The sequence below is a fragment of the Triticum urartu genome, chromosome 5A (genome assembly GCF_056163025.1).
Source record: "Triticum urartu cultivar PI428250 chromosome 5A, HENAU_Tu73, whole genome shotgun sequence".
Taxonomy (NCBI): Eukaryota; Viridiplantae; Streptophyta; class Magnoliopsida; order Poales; family Poaceae; genus Triticum; species Triticum urartu.
The window spans coordinates 142738942-142760096 of NC_141877.1; the positions used below are offsets into that span (position 1 = coordinate 142738942).

Below are 21155 nucleotides of genomic sequence, written 5' to 3' on the forward strand. Positions count from 1 at the left end.
TCCACTAAGTCCTTAATCTGTTTATCTCATATGGCCATATGTTCATGCTGTTTCCTAGTGATCCGTGCCTCTTTTGAGGATGATCAGTAAGGATGTTTTGTTAATCTTGTAGTGCTCTATCCATCCATGTCTTTGTTTGCAATTACGGAGCACACTAGCTTGAGTCAATCGAGCTCTACTTTTGCTACTTTGTGAATCTAGGCAGATTGTCAACTTGTTTGCAATTTTGCCGATGATGTTGTAGTTGATCCGTGCATGCTATGCTATTGTTCTTGTCATGTCTAGCTTGCATTTGTGTATTCTTGATGGGTGTATGCTTAGATTGCCATGACTTGCACCGTAGTGAGTGCATCGAGCTCGTAAACATGCCTACTTGATATCTGTTTTTCAGCATGCTCCAATTTTCACTAAGTCTGAAAAACTGATTATGTTTTTGCTATGTTCACATGCTTGCAATTGTATTTTCTGATCCCTTTTGGCTCAAGGTCACTAAGGGACTTTTGTTAAGCTCTTTGAGTAGCTCCATGCCATGCTTTACTTTGACATGTTCAGGTCCTGTAGCATATAGTTTTGTTGCTCCGAAGAGTGCTACCTGATCTGAAATTCCAGACAAGTGTTAATTTCACTAAGTCTGAAACCTGTTTGCCATATGCATTTTTGCCAGGCTTGTTTGAACCTGTTAATGGATGAATTGGCCGTAGCTCAATGCTATACTTTTGTTAAGCATCTTGTATGCATCCCTGCCATGTATTTTGTTGTCATGTTTGGGTGCTGTAGCTTGTTCATTTCGTTGCATTTAGATGGCTACTTGCTGTAAATCACAGACCAGTGTCATATTTGATTTGCTATTGTCATATCAAGTGTTGTCGAAACCGTTGGCTATTGTCTCTCCGTCCCGTCAAATGACATCTCGAGTATGCGTTCCGGATGTTACAATCACTTTGGGTGACTATAAGTTCTTGTCCTCTCCAAATGTTCTTGGTGACTTGGATATTGATCTTATTCTCGGAATGGATTGGCTTACTAAGCACAAGGCTCAGCTTGATTGTGTAGCCAAGCAGATTCAATTGACTCATTCGTCTGAGGATGTAATTGTCTTTGCCGCACGTGATGATACTATCTGTCTGTTTTCTCTCAATGAGAAGGGTGAATTGGATGCTATCTCGCAAATTCCAGTCGTTTGCGAATATCAAGACATCTTTCCAGAAGAGCTTTCAGGAATGCCTCCGCACCGGCCAGCTGAATTCGTTATTGATCTTGAGCCCGGCCCGGAACCTGTGTGCAAACGTCCTTACAAGCTCGGACCTGAAGAGTTGAAGGAGCTGAAGAAGCAACTCGATATTCAAGAGAAAATGGGTCTCATCCGGCCTAGTTCTTCTCCGTGGGGTTGTGGTGTTCTTTTTGTGAAGAAGAAGGATGGAACGGACCGACTTCGTGTTGATTACCGCCATTGAACAAGAAGACCATCAAGAACAAATACCCACTTCCCAATATCAACGAGATGTTCGAACAACTCAAAGGTGCCCAAGTATTCTCCAAGCTTGATCTCCGTATGGGTTATCATCAGATTTGAATCCGTGAGCAAGATATTCCCAAGACGGCTTTCAGGAAAAGCTATGGTTCATATGAATACACCGTCATGTCTTTTGGCCTCGTCAACGCTCCTCCGACGTTCTCTCGCATGATGAACTTCATCTTCAACGCCTACACCAATGACTTCGTTTTGGTCTATCTCGACGACATTCTGGTTTTCTCCAAGAACAACGAAGATCATGCCAAGCACTTGCGTTTGGTTCTTGATAAGCTCAGAGAACACAAGTTCTACGCCAAGTTCTCCAAGTGTGAATTTTGGCTCGATGAGGTTCTTTATCTTGTTCATATCATCTCTGCCAAGGGCATTGCCGTGAATCCTGAGAAGGTGTCTGCAATGGTGAATTGGGAACCTCCTCAGAACGTGAAGCAACTCCGTAGCTTCCTCGGTCTCGCAAGCTATTGCCGAAGATTTGTTGAAAACTTTTCTAAGATCGCGAAGCCTCTCTCAAATCTTCTCCAGAAGCACGTCAAGTACGTTTGGTCTCCGGAGTGTGACATTGCTTTCAACACTTTGAAAGAGAAATTGATCACTGCTCCAGTTCTGACTCCGACTGATGAATCCAAGCCGTACGAGGTCTTTTGTGATGCCTCTCTCCAAGGTCTTGGCGCAGTGTTGATGCAAGAGAATAAAGCTGTTGCTTATACCTCTCGCCAGTTGAAGCCTAATGAGAAGAACTACCCCACTCATGATCTTGAGTTGGCGGCAGTTGTGCATGCTCTTTTGACTTTGAGACATCTTCTACTGGGAAGAAAAGTGGACATTTTCACCGATCACAAGAGTCTCAAGTACATCATCACTCAGCCTAATCTCAACCTCAGGCAAACTCGATGGGTCGAAATGATTCAAGAGTATAATCCAAGTATCGAGTATACTCCAGGCAAGGCCAATGTGATTGCTGACGCATTGAGCAGAAAGGCTTACTGCAATAGTCTCATTCTTAAGCCTTATAAACCCGAGCTTTGTGAAGCTTTTCGCAAACTTAATCTGCAAGTTGTTCCTCAAGGTTTCCTCGCCAACCTTCTAGTCTCTCCTACCTTGGAAGACCAGATTCGCCAAGCCCAGCTTCTTGATGCTATGGTGAAAAAGGTGAAGATTGGGATTGCCAAGAGTCAACCCAAGTACAAGTGCTACCGCCTTGATGAGAAGGACACTCTCTTCTTCGAGGATCGTATTGTTGTGCCCAAAGGTGACCTCCGTAAAGTGATCATGAACGAGGCTCACAATTCTCTCCTCTCCATCCACCCTGGGAGCACGAAGATGTATCAGGACCTTAAGCAGGCTTATTGGTGGACTCGAATGAAGCGCGAGATTGCTCAATTCGTGAATGAATGTGATGTCTGCAGAAGAGTGAAGGCAGAACATCAAAGGCCAGCGGGTCTCCTCCAACCTCTTGCCATTCCAGAATGGAAGTTTGACCACATTGAGATGGACTTCGTGACTGGGTTTCCAAAGTCCAAGCGTGGCAATGATGCTATATTCGTTGTCATCGACAAACTCACCAAAGTGGCTCACTTTCTGCCTATCAAAGAGTCAATCACTGCAGCTCAATTGGCGGAACTCTATACCTCTCGGATTGTCACTCTGCACGGTATTCCACAAGTGATCTCTTCAGACCGTGGCAGCATCTTTACATCCAAGTTTTAGGATTCTTTTCAGAAGGCCATGGGCACCAACATCCGCTTCAGCACAGCTATCCATCCTCAAACTAGCGGTCAAGTCGAGCGTGTCAACCAGATTCTTGAAGATATGCTCAGGGCTTGTGTGATCTCCTTCGGCATGAAGTGGGAGGATTGTCTTCCTTATGCTGAGTTCTCCTACAACAACAGTTTCCAAGCAAGTTCGGGCAAGGCCCCATTTGAAATTCTGTATGGCAGGAAGTGCCGTATCCCTCTCAACTGGTCTGAAACCGGTGAACATCAGCTTTTGGGTAATGACTTAATCACAGAGGCAGAAGAAATGTGCAAAGTCATTCGAGATAACCTCAAAGCAGCCCAATCCCGTCAGAAGAGCTACTATGATAGTAAGCACCGTGATTTGGCTTTCGAGATCGGAGATCATGTTTACCTCCGCGTCTCTCCTATGAAAGGTACTTGTCGCTTCGGTATCAAAGGGAAGCTTGCCCCCAGATACGTGGGACCTTTCAAGATTGTCAGCAAGAGAGGCGACCTCGCCTATCAACTCGAGCTTCCTGCAAACTTTGCAAATGTTCATGACGTGTTCCATGTCTCTCAGCTCCGAAAGTGCTTCAAGACGCCTGACCGCACCGTCAACTTCGAGGACATTGAGCTCCAAGAAGATCTCTCTTATCGTGAGCACCCAGTTGCTATTCTTGAAGAGACTGAACGCAAGACTCGCAACAAGTCAATCAAATTTCTCAAAGTCAAGTGGTCACACCATTCCGACCATGAAGCTACCTGGGAACGCGAGGATCACCTCCGTTCTGAGTACCCGGCGTTCTTTCAGTCCTAGATCTCAGGACGAGATCCTTTCGTAGTGGTGGAGTGTTGTAACACCCCGGATGTAACTTTCCCAATTTGTACTCCAACTCTTGTCGTTTCGATGCTAAGTTATTTTATTTTTTCGGGTTCGGGTCTTTGTCTCCGTGTGTTGTTATCGTTGTCATGCATTTCATATCATGTCATCATGTGCATTGCATTTGCATACGCGTTCATCTCATGCATCCGAGCATTTTCCCCGTTGTCTGTTTTGCATTCCGGCGCTTTGTTCTCCTCCGGTGGTCATTTCTAGCTTTCTTTCGTGTGTGGGGATTAAACATTTCCGGATTGGACCGAGACTTGCCAAGCGGCCTTGGTTTACTACCGGTAGACCGCCTGTCAAGTTTCGTACCATTTGGACTTCGTTTGATACTCCAACAGTTAACCGAGGGACCGAAAAGGCCTCGTGTGTGTTGCAGACCAACACCCCTCCAATTTGGCCCAAAACCCACCTAAACCTTCTCCATCATCTAGAGCGTTCGATCACGATCACGTGGCCGAAAACCGCACCTCATTTGGACTCTCCTAGCTCCCTCTATGCCTATATATATCTCCCCCCATTCGAATCACGGACGAAACCCTAGTTCCCCTCCTCCTCGAGCCGCCGGACAAAATCCGGACGGCCGGACGTGTCCAGATCCGCCGCCGCCGCCACGTGTCACGCCTCCATTGGATCCGCGCCGCCGCCCCACTTCGTCGCGCGCCGCCGGCCTGGGAGGCCCAGGTCGGGCCCCCGAGGCCCACGACCATCCGCCGCCGCGCAGCCCGCTCGCGCGCCGCCCATCGCGCTGCCGCCCGCTCACCGTCCCGCCGCCTTTTGCCCGCGCCGCCGTTCGCCGCCATCGCCCGCGCCGCACCGCCGCTAGTGCCTCGCCACGCCGCCGCAAGCGCCTCGTCGCACCACTGCCTCCCGCGGGCTCCCGCTCCCGCGCGTGCTCCGGCCACCGCCCGGCGCCTCCGTGCCGCCCTCCCCGCCGACGTCGCCGCCGGCCACCGGCGTCGCCTCCCCTCCGGTGAGATTCGGGCCGAAGCTGGATCAGATCCACCAAGACGGTGAACCAAACGCCCTTGCCCCGCTCGGAACCCTCCGTCCCGGGTCGAGCCCGTCCCGTGTTGACTTTTCGCGGAGGTTGTTTTTCTTCTAAGTCCTCGAAATCCCAGATCCAAGTGCCCATGTTCATAGCATCGTATCTTTGCATCAGTGACTCCAATTTAGGCATATAGCATATCAAAATTTTTCATCTCAGAGAGTACATCATTTCATTCCATTGCATCATTTTCATTTGAGTTCAGCTTGATGCCCGAAATGCTGTTAGAAGAGGGCTACTTGAGATAATTGTCAGATCTGCTGCTCTATTTAGCTTTTTGTCATTTTTGCCATGATTATTGTGCGCATGCTATGCCCTGATGCTCTACATATGTTTTGTTAAGTGTTTTGTCATCTTTCTAGAGGTGCAACCCATGTATTTTTGTGATGTGTGTGGTGACTTGCACAAGCTTGCAAAGTGGTGCACTTGTTAATTCTGATTTCAAGGACTTAGCAATTCCACCAAGTCCTTGATCTGTTTATCTCATATGGCCATATGTTCATGTTGTTTCCTAGTGATCCGTGCCTCTTTTGAGGATGATCAGTAAGGATGTTTTGTTAATCTTGTAGTGCTCTATCCATCCATGTCTTTGTTTGCAATTATGGAGCACCCTAGCTTGAGTCAATCAAGCTCTACTTTTGCTACTTTGTGAATCTAGGCAGATTGTCAACTTGTTTGCAATTTTGCCGATGATGTTGTAGTTGATCCGTGCATGCTATGCTATTGTTCTTGTCATGTCTAGCTTGCATTTTGTGTATTCTTGATGGGTGTATGCTTAGATTGCCATGACTTGCACCGTAGTGAGTGCATCGAGCTCGTAAACATGCCTACTTGATATCTGTTTACAGCATGCTCCAGTTTTCACTAAGTCCGAAAAACTGATTATGTTTTTGCTATGTTCACATGCTTGCAATTGTATTTTCTGATCCCGTTTGGCTGAAGGTCACTAAGGGACTTTTGTTAAGCTCTTTGAGTAGCTCCATGCCATGCTTTACTTTGACATGTTCAGGTCCTGTAGCATATAGTTTTGTTGCTCCGAAGAGTGCTACCTAATCTGAAATTCCAGACAAGTGTTAATTTCACTAAGTCTGAAACCTGTTTGCCATATGCATTTTTGCCAGGCTTGTTTGAACCTGTTAAGGGATGAATTGGCCGTAGCTCAGTGCTAGACTTTTGTTAAGCATCTTCTATGCATCCCTGCCATGTATTTTGTTGTCATGTTTGGGTGCTGTAGCTTGTTCATTTCGTTGCATTTAGATGGCTACTTGCTGTAAATCGCAGACCGGTGTCATATTTGATTTGCTATTGTCATATCAAGTGTTGTCGAAACCGTTGGCTATTGTCTCTCCGGCCCATCAAATGACATCTTGAGTATGCGTTCCGGATGTTACAATCACTTTGGGTGACTATAAGTTCTTGTCCTCTCCAAATGTTCTTGGTGACTTGGATATTGATCTTATTCTCGGAATGGATTGGCTTACTAAGCACAAGGCTCATCTTGATTGTGTAGCCAGGCAGATTCAATTGACTCATTCGTCTGAGGATGTAATTGTCTTTGCCGCACATGATGATACTATCCGTCTGTTTTCTCTCAATGAGAAGGGTGAATTGGATGCTATCTCGCAAATTCCAGTCGTTTGCGAATATCAAGACATCTTTCCAGAAGAGCTTCCAGGAATGCCTCCGCACCGGCCAGTTGAATTCGTTATTGATCTTGAGCCCGGCACGGAACCTGTGTGCAAACGTCCTTACAAGCTCGGACCTGAAGAGTTGAAGGAGCTGAAGAAGCAACTCGATATTCAAGGGAAAATGGGTCTCATCCGGCCTAGTTCTTCTCCGTGGGGTTGTGGTGTTCTTTTTGTGAAGAAGAAGGATGGAACGGACCGACTTTGTGTTGATTACCTTCCATTGAACAAGAAGACCATCAAGAACAAATACCCACTTCCCAATATCAACGAGCTGTTCGAACAACTCAAAGGTGCCCAAGTATTCTCCAAGCTTGATCTCCGTATGGGTTATCATCAGATTCGAATCCGTGAGCAAGATATTCCCAAGACGGCTTTCAGGACAAGCTATGGTTCATATGAATACACTGTCATGTCTTTTGGCCTCGTCAACGCTCCTCCGACGTTCTCTCGCATGATGAACTTCATCTTCAACGCCTACACCAATGACTTTGTTTTGGTCTATCTCGACGACATTCTGGTTTTCTCCAAGAACAAGGAAGATCATGCCAAGCACTTGTGTTTGGTTCTTGATAAGCTCAGAGAACACAAGTTCTACGCCATGTTCTCCAAGTGTGAATTTTGGCTCGATGAGGTTCTTTATCTTGGTCATATCATCTCTGCCAAGGGCATTGCCGTGACTCCTGAGAAGGTGTCTGGAATTGTGAATTGGGAACCTACTCAGAATGTGAAGCAACTCCGTAGCTTCCTCGGTCTCGCAAGCTATTGCCGAAGATTTGTTGAAAACTTTTCTAAGATCGCGAAGCCTCTCTCAAATCTTCTCCAGAAGCACGTCAAGTACGTTTGGTCTCCGGAGTGTGACATTGCTTTCAACACTTTGAAAGAGAAATTGATCACTGCTCCAGTTCTGACTCCGCCTGATGAATCCAAGCCGTACGAGGTCTTTTGTGATGCCTCTCTCCAAGGTCTTGGCGCAGTGTTGATGCAAGAGAATAAAGTTGTTGCTTATACCTCTCGCCAGTTGAAGCCTAATGAGAAGAACTACCCCACTCATGATCTCGAGTTGGCGGCAGTTGTGCATGCTCTTTTGACTTGGAGACATCTTCTATTGGGAAGAAAAGTTGACATTTTCACTGATCACAAGAGTCTCAAGTACATCTTCAATCAGCCTAATCTCAACCTCAGGCAAACTCGATGGGTCGAAATGATTCAAGAGTATAATCCGAGTATCGAGTATACTCCAGGCAAGGCCAATGTGATTGCTGAAGCATTGCGCAGAAAGGCTTACTGCAACCATCTCATTCTTAAGCCTTATAAACCCGAGCTTTGTGAAGCTTTTCGCAAACTTAATCTGCAAGATGTTCCTCAAGGTTTCCTCGCCAACCTTCTAGTCTCTCCTACCTTGGAAGACCAGATTCGCCAAGACCAGGTTCTTGATGGTATGGTGAAAAAGGTGAAGATTGGGATTGCCAAGAGTCAACCCAAGTACAAGTGCTACCGCCTTGATGACAAGGACACTCTCTTCTTCGAGGATCGTATTGTTGTGCCCAAAGGTGACCTCCGTAAAGTGATCATGAACGAGGCTCACAATTCTCTCCTCTCCATCCACCCTGGGAGCACGAAGATGTATCAGCACCTTAAGCAGGCTTATTGGTGGACTCGAATGAAGCGCGAGATTGCTCAATTCGTGAATGAATGTGATGTCTGCAGAAGAGTGAAGGCAGAACACCAAAGGCCAGCGGGTCTCCTCCAACCTCTTGCCATTCCAGAATGGAAGTTTGACCACATTGAGATGGACTTCGTGACTGGGTTTCCAAAGTCCAAGCGTGGCAATGATGCTATATTCGTTGTCATCGACAAACTCACCAAAGTGGCTCACTTTCTGCCTATCAAAGAGTCAATCACTGCAGCTCAATTGGCGGAACTCTATACCTCTCGGATTGTCTCTCTGCACGGTATTCCACAAGTGATCTCTTCAGACCGTGGCAGCATCTTTACATCCAAGTTTTGGGATTCTTTTCAGAAGGCCATGGGCACCAACATCCGCTTCAGCATAGCTTTCCATCCTCAAACTAGCGGTCAAGTCGAGCGTGTCAACCAGATTCTTGAAGATATGATCAGGGCTTATGTGGTCTCCTTCGGCATGAAGTGGGAGGATTGTCTTCCTTATGCTGAATTCTCCTACAACAACAGTTTCCAAGCAAGTTCGGGCAAGGCCCCATTTGAAATTCTGTATGGCAGGAAGTGCCATACCCCTCTCAACTGGTCTGAAACCGGTGAATGTCAGCTATTGGGTAATGACTTAATCACAGAGGCAGAAGAAATGTGCAAAGTCATTCGAGATAACCTCAAAGCAGCCCAATCCTGTCAGAAGAACTACTATGATAGTAAGCACCGTGATTTGGCTTTCGATATTGGAGATCGTGTTTACCTCCGCATCTCTCCTATGAAAGGTACACGTCGCTTCGGTATCAAAGGGAAGCTTGCCCCCAGATACGTGGGACCTTTCAAGATTGTCAGCAAGAGAGGCGACCTCGCCTATCAACTCGAGCTTCCTGCAAACTTTGCAAATGTTCATGACGTGTTCCATGTCTCTCAGCTCCGAAAGTGCTTCAAGACGCCTGACCGCACCATCAACTTCGAGGACATTGAGCTCCAAGAAGATCTCTCTTATCGTGAGCACCCAGTTGCTATTCTTGAAGAGACTGAATGCAAGACTCGCAACAAGTCAATCAAATTTCTCAAAGTCAAGTGGTCACACCATTCCGACCGTGAAGCTACTTGGGAATGCGAGGATAACCTCCGTTCTGAGTACCCGGCGTTCTTTCAGTCCTGGATCTCGGGACGAGATCCTTTCGTAGTGGTGGAGTGTTGTAACACCCCGGATGTAACTTTCCCAATTTGTACTCCAACTCTTGCCGTTTCGGTGTTAAGTTATTTTATTTTTTCGGGTACGGGTCTTTGTCTCCGTGTGTTGTTATCGTTGTCATGCATTTCATATCATGTCATCATGTGCATTGCATTTGCATACGCGTTCATCTCATGCATCCGAGCATTTTCCCCGTTGTCTGTTTTGCATTCCGGCGCTTTGTTCTCCTCCGGTGGTCATTTCTAGCTTTCTTTCGTGTGTGGGGATTAAACATTTCCGGATTGGACCGAGACTTGCCAAGCGGCCTTGGTTTACTACCGGTAGACCGCCTGTCAAGTTTCGTACCATTTGGACTTCGTTTGATACTCCAACGGTTAACCGAGGGACCGAAAAGGCCTCGTGTGTGTTGCAGCCCAACACCCCTCCAATTTGGCCCAAAACCCACCTAACTCTGCTCCATCATATAGATCGTTCCATCACGATCGCGTGGCCGAAAACTGCACCTCATTTGGACTCTCCTAGCTCCCTCTATGCCTATATATATCTCCCCCCATTCGAATCACGGACGAAACCCTAGTTCCCCTCCTCCTCCAGCCGCCGGACAAAATCCGGACGGCCGGACGTGTCCGGATCGGCCGCCGCCGCCACGTGTCACGCCTCCATTGGATCCGCGCCGCCGCCCCACTTCATCGCGCGCCGCCAGCCCGGGAGGCCCATGTTGGGCCCCCGAGGCCCACGACCATCCGCCGCCGTGCAGCCCGCTCGCGCGCCGCCCATCGCGCTGACGCCCGCTCACCGTCCCCGCCGCCTTTTGCCCGCGCCGCCGTTCGCCGCCATCGCCGGCGCCGCACTGCCTCTAGTGCCTCGCCACACAGCCGCAAGCGCCTCGTCGCACCATCGCCTCCCGCGGGCTCCCGCTCCTGCGCGTGCTCCGGCCGCCGCCCGGCGCCTCCGTGCTGCCGTCCCCGCCGACGTCGCCGCCGGCCACCGGCGTCGCCTTCCCTCCGGTGAGATTTGGGCCGAAGCTGGATCAGATCCACCAAGACGGTGAACCAAACGCCCTTGCCCCGCTCGGATCCCTTCGTCTCGGGTCGAGCCCGTCCAAGTGCCCATGTTTATAGCATCGTATCTTTGCATCAGTGACTCCGATTTGGGCATATAGCATATCAAAATGTTCATCTCAGAGAGTACATCATTTCATTCCATTGCATAATTTTCATTTGAGTTCATCTTGATGCCCGAAATTCTGTTAGAAGAGGGCTACTTGAGAGAATTGTCAGATCTGCTGCTCCATTTAGCTTTTTGTCATTTTTGCCATGATTATTGTGCGCATGCTATGCCCTGATGCTCTACATATGTTTTGTTAAGGGTTTTGTCATCTTTCCAGAGGTGCAACCCATGTATTTTTGTGATGTGTGTGGTGACTTGCACAAGCTTGCAAAGTGGTGCACTTGTTAATTCTGATTTCAGGGACTTAGCAATTCCACTAAGTCCTTGATCTGTTTATCTCATATGGCCATATGTTCATGTTGTTTCGTAGTGATCCATGCCTATTTTAAGGATGATAAGTAAGGATGTTTTGTTAATCTTGTAGTGCTATATCCATCCATGTCTTTGTTTGCAATTATGGAGCACCCTAGCTTGAGTCAATCGAGCTCTACTTTTGCTACTTTGTGAATCTGGGCAGATTGTCAACTTGTTTGCAATTTTGCCGATGATGTTGTAGTTGATCCGTGCATGCTAGGCTATTGTTCTTGTCATGTCTGGCTTGCATTTTGTGTATTATTGATGGGTGTATTCTTAGATTGCCATGACTTGCACCGTAGTGAGTGAATCGAGCTCGTAAACATGCCTACTTGATATCTGTTTTCAGCATGCTCCAGTTTTCACTAAGTCTGAAAACTGATTATGTTTTTGCTATGTTCACATGCTTGCAATTGTATTTTCTGATCCCTTTTGGCTCAAGGTCACTAAGGGACTTTTGTTAATCTCTTTGAGTAGCTCCATTCCATGCTTTACTTTGACATGTTCAGGTCCTGTAGCATATAGTTTTGTTGCTCCGAAGAGTGCTACCTGATCTGAAATTCCAGACAAGTGTTAATTTCACTAAGTCTGAAACCTGTTTGCCATATGCATTTTTGCCAGGCTTGTTTGAACCTGTTAATGGATGAATTGGCCATAGCTCAGTGCTAGACTTTTGTTAAGCATCTTGTATGCATCCCTGCAATGTATTTTCTTGTCATGTTTGGGTGCTGTAGCTTGTTCATTTCGTTGCATTTAGATGGCTACATGTTGTACATCGCAAACCGGTGTCATATTTGATTTGCTTGCCTTTTCCAAACCTTAACTCCGATTCTGGCGTTCTTTATATTGTTTTCAAGCGATTTAATCTCATCTTTCCAGTGGAACACTTGGATTCCCATGTTGAGGCATGGTTCATGCATTTCTTGTCACATCTTGCATATGCATCCCGCATCGCATCCCGCATAGCACATCATCTTTGCATCATATTGTTTGATCCTTGCACGTGGTTGATTGTGTCCTTGTTGCTTGTTTGTCTTGTTTGGGTAGAGCCGGGAGACGAGTTCGCTAACGAGGAGCCCATTGAGTTTGCTTTCGAGGATCCAGTCAACTCTGACAACTGTGCAGGCAAGATGATCATACCCTCGAAATCACTACTATCTTTGCTATGCTAGTTTGCACGCTCTTTTGCCATGCCAATGCTACGATGCCTACCACTTGCTTTCAAGCCTCACAAATTGCCATGTCAAACCTCTAACCCACCATGTCCTAGAAAACCGTTGATTGGCTATGTTACCGCTTTGCTCAGCCCCTCTTATAGCGTTGCTAGCTGCAGGTGAAGATCAAAGGCCGTTCCTTGTTGGAACATTTATTTACTTGTTGGGATATCATCATATTATCTTGTTATCTTAATGCATCTATATACTTGGTAAAGGGTGGAAGGATCGGCCTCTCGCCTAGTGTTTTGTTCCACTCTTGCCGCCCTAGTTTCCGTCATATCGGTGTTATGTTCCCGGATTTTGCCTTCTTTACGCGGTTGGGTTATAATGGGAACCCCTTGATAGTTCGCCTTGATTAAAGCTTTTCCAGCAATGCCCAACCTTGCTTTTGCCATTTTCCACCTAGCCTCTTTTCCCTTGGGTTTCCGGGGCCCGAGGGTCATCTTATTTTAAACACCCCCGGGCCAGTGCTCCTCTGAGTGTTGGTCCAACCTAGAGCCCCTTGCAGCGCCACCTTGGGGAAACTTGAGGGCTGGTTTTAGTTGTACGGATTACTTATTTGATTGTGCCCTGAGAAAGAGATATGTGCAGCTCCTATCGGGATTTGTCAGCACATTCGGGCAGTGTTGCTGGTCTTGTTTTAACCTGTCGAAGTGTCTTGAAGAACCGAGATACCGAGTCTGATCGGAACGTCTTGGGAGGAGGTCTATTCCTTCGTTGACCGTGAGAGCTTGTCATGGGCTAAGTTGGGACTCCCCTGCAGGGATTTGAACTTTCGAAAGCCGTGCCCGCAGTTATGGGCAGATGGGAATTTGTTAGTGTCCGGTTGTAGATAACTTTAACCTTAACTTAATTAAAATGAGTCAACTGAGTGTGTTACTGCGATGGCCTCTTCTCGGCGGAGTCCGAGGAGTGGACACGGTGTTGGAGTAATGTTTGCGCAGGTTGCTCTCTAGTTTCTCGCTCACGCTTTGCCTCCTCTTCTCGCTCTCTTTTGCGAATAAGATAGCCACCATATTTGCTACTCGCTTGCTGCAGCTCCACTTATATTTACCTTACCTTACCTATAAGCTTAAATAGTATTGATCGCGAGGGTGCAAGATTGCTGAGTCCCTGTGGCTCACAGATTACTATCACACCAGATGCAGGGCCTGATGATTCCGCTCCAGGAGACGCGCTCGAGCTCAAGTGGGAGTTCGACGAAGACTCTCAACGTTACTATGTTTCCTTTCCTGATGATCAGTAGTGGTGCCCAGTTGGGGGTGATCGGGACCATTGTCGCTTGTTGGGTTATCTTTTATTTTGGCGCCGTAGTCGGGCCATGATTGTTTGGATGATGTAATGTTATTTATGTACTTGATTGACGTGGTGAGTGTAAGCCAACTATGTTCTCTCCCCTTTTATTATCATATTACATGGGATGTTGTGAAGATTGCCTAACTTGCGACATATGCCTTCAATGCGATTATGCCTCTAAGTCGTGCCTCGACACGTGGGAGATATAGTCGCATCGAGGGTGTGACATGCCGCCACGATGTGAGGCGGCAGCCCCTGCCGTCACCGGGCCAGGCGGCAGGCTACCCATAACTAAAATCAGCAACCGCGACGGAACGGAGCTGCCGTGGTGGGCCCTGCCGCCTCAGTGGCTGGCAGCAACACTGTAGCTGCTGGGGCTCGCCGCCTCATGGGCTGGCGGCTACACTCAATTTTCAGTCTCGCTGTACGTTTTAAATTTGAAATATATTGTATTATAATCAGTACGTTTAAGCTAGCTAGCAACTGGCACAGCAGAACGTGCGTGCATGCATGTAACAACTGGTCTTGCACTGCATCTCACATGCATGAGATTGCACGAGGAGGAAGGCGGCAGTTTGTTTATGGGTGGAAACTAGAAAGTAGTAAAACCAAGGCAAAAAAGGTGATATTGCACTACATCTCACAGTGCTGCCGCCTGCTCCTGAGGCGGCAGGGCCCATCATGTCAGCCCCGTTCTGTTGTTACGTTCGATTCTGGTTACGAGCAGCCTGCCGCCTCGCACCGTGGCGGCAGGTGCCAGGTGTCGCCTGGCGCGCCCGCCGCCACGGTTAGGGGGTCTTTTTTGCTAAAAAAATTCAGAGAGATTCTTTTCTGTCAATTCCATTGGATAGATGGTCTCTTTCAACAAAAAATCCAGTAATTGACCATCGACATGAGCTTTGACTCCATGGTCACTACGTAATACAGGAAAAAGAAAAGGCCAATATTGCATTATTGCTTGACTATTACTGAAATTTGATAGGAAATCAAGTAGCGCTACCTCATCTTCTTTTAGACTCCTAGAGCATATACAACAGAAATAGAACAAAAACTAACCAAGAATATACATATCCATGTGCACCACTTTCAAAATATGACATATTGACTCTGAGATATCTAACTTTTTTTGTTCCATGCATTCAAGAAGCACTCTATTACTTTCAGGATCTTATTCCAAGTTTAACTTGTTTACAAAGATTAAAAACTATGTTGTAGCATGATTTTTCTATGACATCCAAAAAAATATGGTTGTTCATATCAAAGAGGCAATGCAAGTAATTCGTGGTCCAATTCTAAAATGGACAGGTTTGGATCTGCTAAAGAACACTTTGTTTCTCCTGTTCCATAACCTAATGACCACACTTAAGCATAGATATGTTTGTATATATTGTAAAAGAACAGCAGGCTCGAAGTAATAAATCACAGGCAGGGAGGAAGCAATGTAGATGATGGGGGCTTAGCTTACTTGTCAGCGTAGTGAAGGAGGTAGAGGTAGGTGATGGAGCTTATGCACCTCGGGTGACTGCACCTCCATGTTCATACAACCTACGGCGCACGCAAATAAGTCTGAATATACATGGCGCGAGAGGACATGAGGATTCGACTATGACCACATGGATGTTGTCGGAGTCGACAAGCGCTGGCCGTGATGGCAGGTCGTCCTACAGGTGCTCGTCCATAGCCTCCCTTCTCTAGGCTCTCTCAGGCCGTGGTGGCGGAGATCCATCGGGGACGAACGGCCACGTCTCCAATCACTGAACCCAATGATGCCCAAGCCCGACCGCCATTGCGTTCATGCTCCCGAGACGTCCTGAGCAGCCCTTGGATTCTCCTGGAAATCAATCAACACCTGCAAACAACAAACACCTCAATGTTATTGCACCGTTCGCCAAACCAACCTCTGGCTCAAGAAAGAGGAGTAAACAAAACATCTGATGATGAACTTACCTGCCGCATCACATGGTCTGTCAGGATGTTCTGGATTTCAGGGTCCTGCATAGATTTGCCCTGTCTCTCTTTCAGTTCCTCTGGTGTAAAGTTTGCCTCTGTTCGCCTTGTTGATCTGCTGAATATATCTGAGAACGGACGGCAATGGTTAGGAGCTGCTTGGTGGAATCTAAGATGAGAAACCAGTGACTGATTGACGATCTCTTTCAGTGCTATTTACCTCTTTACACCATCAAGCAGCTCCTGGTTACTTAGGTCATGCTTTAGGCCTTCCTGATAAGTTTCCATTGCTTTCTCATACTCTTTCATGAAAAACTGGTTTGTGCCTTTCCTGATGTATCCCTTGGAGAATGTAGGATCTAGCTCGATGCACTTCTCGGCATCCCTTCAGGCTTTGGCACCCAGCTTGTGCATATACTCAAATGCCTTGTCTGCGTCCCTGGCCTTCGCGCTGACCACAAGGAGCGGCGTGAGCTCGGGATCTTACGGTGATGCAGCGGAGGCCGCCATGTGGGCCTCGACCGCGTATGCCTTGCCAGCCTCCCTGGCGCACTGGAATGTGGCAAGCACGGGGTTGTAGGACAGGAGGCACAGCGCGAGGCCGTACTTCTGCCGCATGGAGGAGAGGAGCCTGAAGGCAACGTAGGCGCCCTCGGCGTCTGCAGCGACGCTGCAGGCGAGCGAGGTGATGGTGGCCTCGGATGGGGGCGCCCTGGCCTCTAGCATGCCGGCGAACACGCAGCGCGCAGCGGCGGCCGGGTGGATGGGGAAGACGGCGCCGTCCGCGGAGGCGAGCAGGTGGAGGAGCTGGTTGTACTGGTGCGTGGCGAGGCAGAGGTCGGGCGCCGCGTCCGGGCCAGAGACGGCCGAGTCGAAGGTTCCCATGGCGGTCGCGGCGTCCCCGCGGCGGCTGTAGTCGGTGAGCGTGCGCCCCTTCCAGCCGGTCGATAAGATGAAGAACACAGCGCAAAATACAGGGGTTAATTTGCAAAATCGAAACATTTTTGCTGATCCACTTACATAGGGACTACGGGTTGAATACAGAAAACATTAGGGGCTTTTTTGAAAAACTACCATGACGGTGAACCCGGAGACTCAATCCGTGCTTTATTATTAGGGAGAGATTAATTCAGGGCATATAAGTACGTTAACTACCAGCTACTACAATTGGAATACGGTCCTTTTGGCATATCAGTGCAATATGGCATGATTTCTCACTTGGGTAGACAATTTCTTACTTGCTCTGCCTAGACTTTTGTTTATACCCTAGGCGAGGCGTTTGGCCATTGCCTAGCGCCTAGGCGTGCCTAAGCACCTCCTAGGCACTACCTTTTCCAACAGAGAGGTTATGAGAAGACAAAAAGGTAGAAAGTCTCACATTGACGCGGCTAATCAATAGGCTATGGAGATGCTCATCAATTGATGTCAATGAGAGGAGTAGGGATTGCCATGCAACGGATGCACTAGAGCTATAAATATATGAAAGATCAACAAAATAAACTAAGTGGGTGTGCATCCAACTTGCTTTCTCACGAAGACCTAGGGAATTTTGAGGAAGCCCATCATTGGAATATACAAGCCAAGTTCTGTAATGAAAAATTCCCACTAGTATATGGAAGTGACAACATAGGAGACTCTCTATCATGAAGATCACAGTGCTACTTTGAAGCACAAGTGTGGAAAAAGGATAGTAACATTGTCCCTTCTCTCTTTTTCTCTCATTTTTTTCTTGGGCCTTCTCTTTTTTCGGCCTCTTTTATTTATTTATTTAGTCCAGAGTCTCATCCCGACTCGTGGGGGAATTATAGTCTCCATCATCCTTTCCTCACATGGGACAATCCTCTAATAATGATGATCATCACACTTTTATTACTTACAACTCAAGAATTACGACTCAATACTTAGAACAAAATATGAATCTATGTGAATGCCTCCGGCGGTGTACCGGGGTATGCAATGAATCAAGAGTGATATGTATGAAAAATTATGAATGGTGGCTTTTCCACAAATACGATGTCAACTACATGATTATGCAAAGCAATATGACAATGATGGAGCGTGTCATAATAAACGGAATGGTGGAAAGTTGCATGGCAATATATCTCAGAATGGCTATGGAAATGCCATGATAGGTAGGTATGGTGGTTGTTTTGAGGAAGATATAAGGAGTTTTATGTGTGATAGAGCGTATAATATCACGGGGTTTGGATGCACCAGCGAAGTTTGCACCAACTCTCAAGGCGAGAAAGGGCAATGCACGGTACCGTAGAGGCTACAAAATTGTGGAAGGTTGAGAGTGCGTATAATCCATGGACTCACATTAGTCATAAAGAACTCATATACTTATTGCAAAAGCTTATTAGCCCACAAAGCAAAGTACTACTACGCATGCCCCTAGAGGGATAAATTGGTATGAAAAGACCATCGCTCGTTCCCGACCGCCACTCATTAGGAAAGCAACAAAAGAACACCTTATGTGTCAAAATTGTCACACAACTTTTACCATACGTGCATGCTATGGGACTTGCCAATCTTAACACAAGTATTTCTCAATTTCACAATTACTCAACTATCACACTCTAATATTACCACATTTATATCTCAAAACACTTATCAAGTATCAAACTTCTCATGATATTCAATGAACTCAATACGGAAGTTTTTATTATGCTCATCTTAGATACCTATCACATTCGGATTAATTTCTCAATTAAAGCAAATTACCATGCCGTTTAAGACTCTAAAACCAATATGAGTGAAGCATGAGAGATCAATAATTTCTATAAAATAAAACCACCATCGTGCTCTAAAAGATATAAGTGAAGCACTAGAGCAAAAACTATATAGCTCAAAAGATATAAGTGAAGCACATAGAGCATTCTAACAAATTCCGAATCATGTGTCTCTCTCTCAAAAGGTGTTACAACGAGGATGATAGTGAAAAACTAAAAATCAAAGACTCAAATCATACAAGACGCTCCAAGCAAAACACATATCATGTGGTGAATAAAAATATAGCCCCAAGTAAAGTTACCGATAGACAAAGACGAAAGAGGGGATGCCTTCCGGGGCATCCCCAAGCTTAAGCTTTTGGTTGCCCTTGGATTTTACCTTGGGGTGCCTTGGGAATCCCCAAGCTTAGGATCTTGCCAATCCTTGTTCCATTATCCATCAAATCTTTACCCAAAACTTGAAAACTTCACAACACAAAACTTAAAAGAAAATCTCGTGAGCTCCGTTAGTAAAAGGAAACAAACCACCACTTCAAGGTACTGTAATGAACTCATTATTTATTTATATTGGTGTTAAACCTACTTTATTACAACTTCTATATGGCTCATAAACTCTATTACTAGCCATAGATTCATCAAAATAAGCAAACAACACACGAAAAACAGAATCTGTCAAAAACAGAACAGTCTATAGTAATCTGTAGGTTTCGAATACTTCTGGAACCCCAAAAATTCTAAAATATATTTCTGGACGTGAGGAATTTATCTATTAATCATATGCAAAAATAATTAAATAAATAACACTCTCCAATAAAACATGGCAGCAATTATCGCTAGCGCTAAAGTTTCTGCTTTTTACAGCAAGATCGCAAAGACTTTCCCCAAGTCTCCCCAAAGGTTTTACTTGGCACAAACACTAATTAAAAGAAAAAAACCACATCTAAACAGAGGCTAGATGAATTATTTATTACTAAACAGAATCAAAAAGCAAGAAACAAAAGTAAAATTGGGTTGCCTCCCAACAAGCGCTCTCGTTTAACGCCCCTAGCTAGGCATAAAAGCGAAGAAAGATCTAGGTGTTGCCATAATAATGGTAAGGTAAATATTGAAAACTCCTTTTGTATTCTCTACGTTCAGCAGCAAGTTTCCTTTGTGGCAAGCAAAAGTAATCAAAGGGGTTAAATTTAATAGGACAAAAGTCCCCAAGATCAAGCTCGGGAGGTATGGGTTCCTCCCTTGGCCCCTTATATTGCACAACCAATTCATCATTACAAGCATTCTTTTGAAAAAAAGTCATGAGTCTTTTCTCAAGAGAAAAACCTAACCCATTATTCTGAATAGCAAAATCATCATTAACTTCAGAAATTCTATCAACTAGAACATCGGTAGGAACCTTTTTCCTAAGGTTTTCATGATAAGCAACATGATCCAAAGATTGTAAACGCATTAAGTCTTCTTGATTAAAAAGGATAACTTCTATGGGAGGATGACCAGCATCCACCCTATAATGCGCAAAAATTTATTTAGCTTCTTTCATTATAAATCTGAACTCATGAGCCAAAAAGATAGTAGTGGCACGCTTAACAGAAGAGTACTCAATATTAGAAAATTCTAGGGAAGTTCTTTGTATGCAAGGATGCATATGAAGAAATTGCCTTTCAAGTTTAACTATGAGCAAGGATATTGCATCCACAAGACTACTAGTTATATGAAGAATAGAACCACCCATAATGGGCAAAGTACTGGCACAAGTAAAGAAATCTTGAATAACTTCATTCCCAATAATATTACCACTACCGACTCGAAACTTTTTTGTATGCAAGATAGTAGGTTCCTCAGGAGGATCATTGAAAGCATCAAAATTTTCCATGTTATTATTATCGCTCTTATCAACGATAACCTCCTCAAATTCAGACATAACTACAACAAACTCAAGAAACACGAGAAAAGAGGGAAAGGAAAGAGGGCGAATAAAACGGCAAGGGTGAAGTGGGGGAGAGGAAAACGAGAGGCAAATGGAAAATAATGTAATGCGAGGGATAATAGTTTGTGATGGGTACTTGGTATGTCTTGACTTGTGCGTAGACTCCCCGGCAACGACGCGAGAAATCCTTCTTGCTACCTCTTGAGCATTGCATTGGTTTCCCTTGAAGAGGAAAGGGTGATGCAGCAAAGTAGCGTAAGTATTTCCCTCAGTTTTGGAGAACCAATATATCAATCCAGTAGGAGGCCACGCTCAAGTCCCTTGCACCTACACAAACAAATAAGAACCTTGCAACCAACGCGATAAAGGGGTTGTCAATCCCTTCACGGCCACTTGCAAAAGTGAGATCTGATAGAGAAGATAAGATAATATTTTTATTATTTTTATGATAATGACTAAAAGTAAAGAAAGCAAAATAAACGACTCAAGAAATAGCTTTTTGACGGGAGATTAATATGATGGAAAATAGACCCGGGGGCCATAGGTTTCACTAGTGGCTTCTCTCAAGAGAGCATAAGTATTACGGTGGGTAAACAAATTACTGTCGAGCAATTGATAGAATTGAGCATAGTTATGAGAATATCTAGGTATGATCATGTATATAGGCACCACGTCCGTGACAAGTAGACCGACTCCTGCCTACATCTACTACTATTACTCCACACATTGACAGCTATCCAGCATGCATCTAGAGTATTAAGTTCATAAGAACGGAGTAACGCTT

General features: G+C 45.8%; 1 long non-coding RNA gene across 1 annotated transcript; it reads right to left on the bottom strand.

Annotated features, from left to right (window-relative positions):
- Window positions 1–15296: 15296 nt before the first annotated feature.
- On the bottom strand, window positions 15297–16179 carry LOC125509278 (uncharacterized). Its single transcript, XR_015603248.1, has 3 exons — window positions 15936–16179; window positions 15716–15843; window positions 15297–15617 (listed from the first exon to the last, which is right to left on the bottom strand). It is a non-coding gene; the product is annotated as an uncharacterized LOC125509278 (long non-coding RNA).
- Window positions 16180–21155: the final 4976 nt, after the last annotated feature.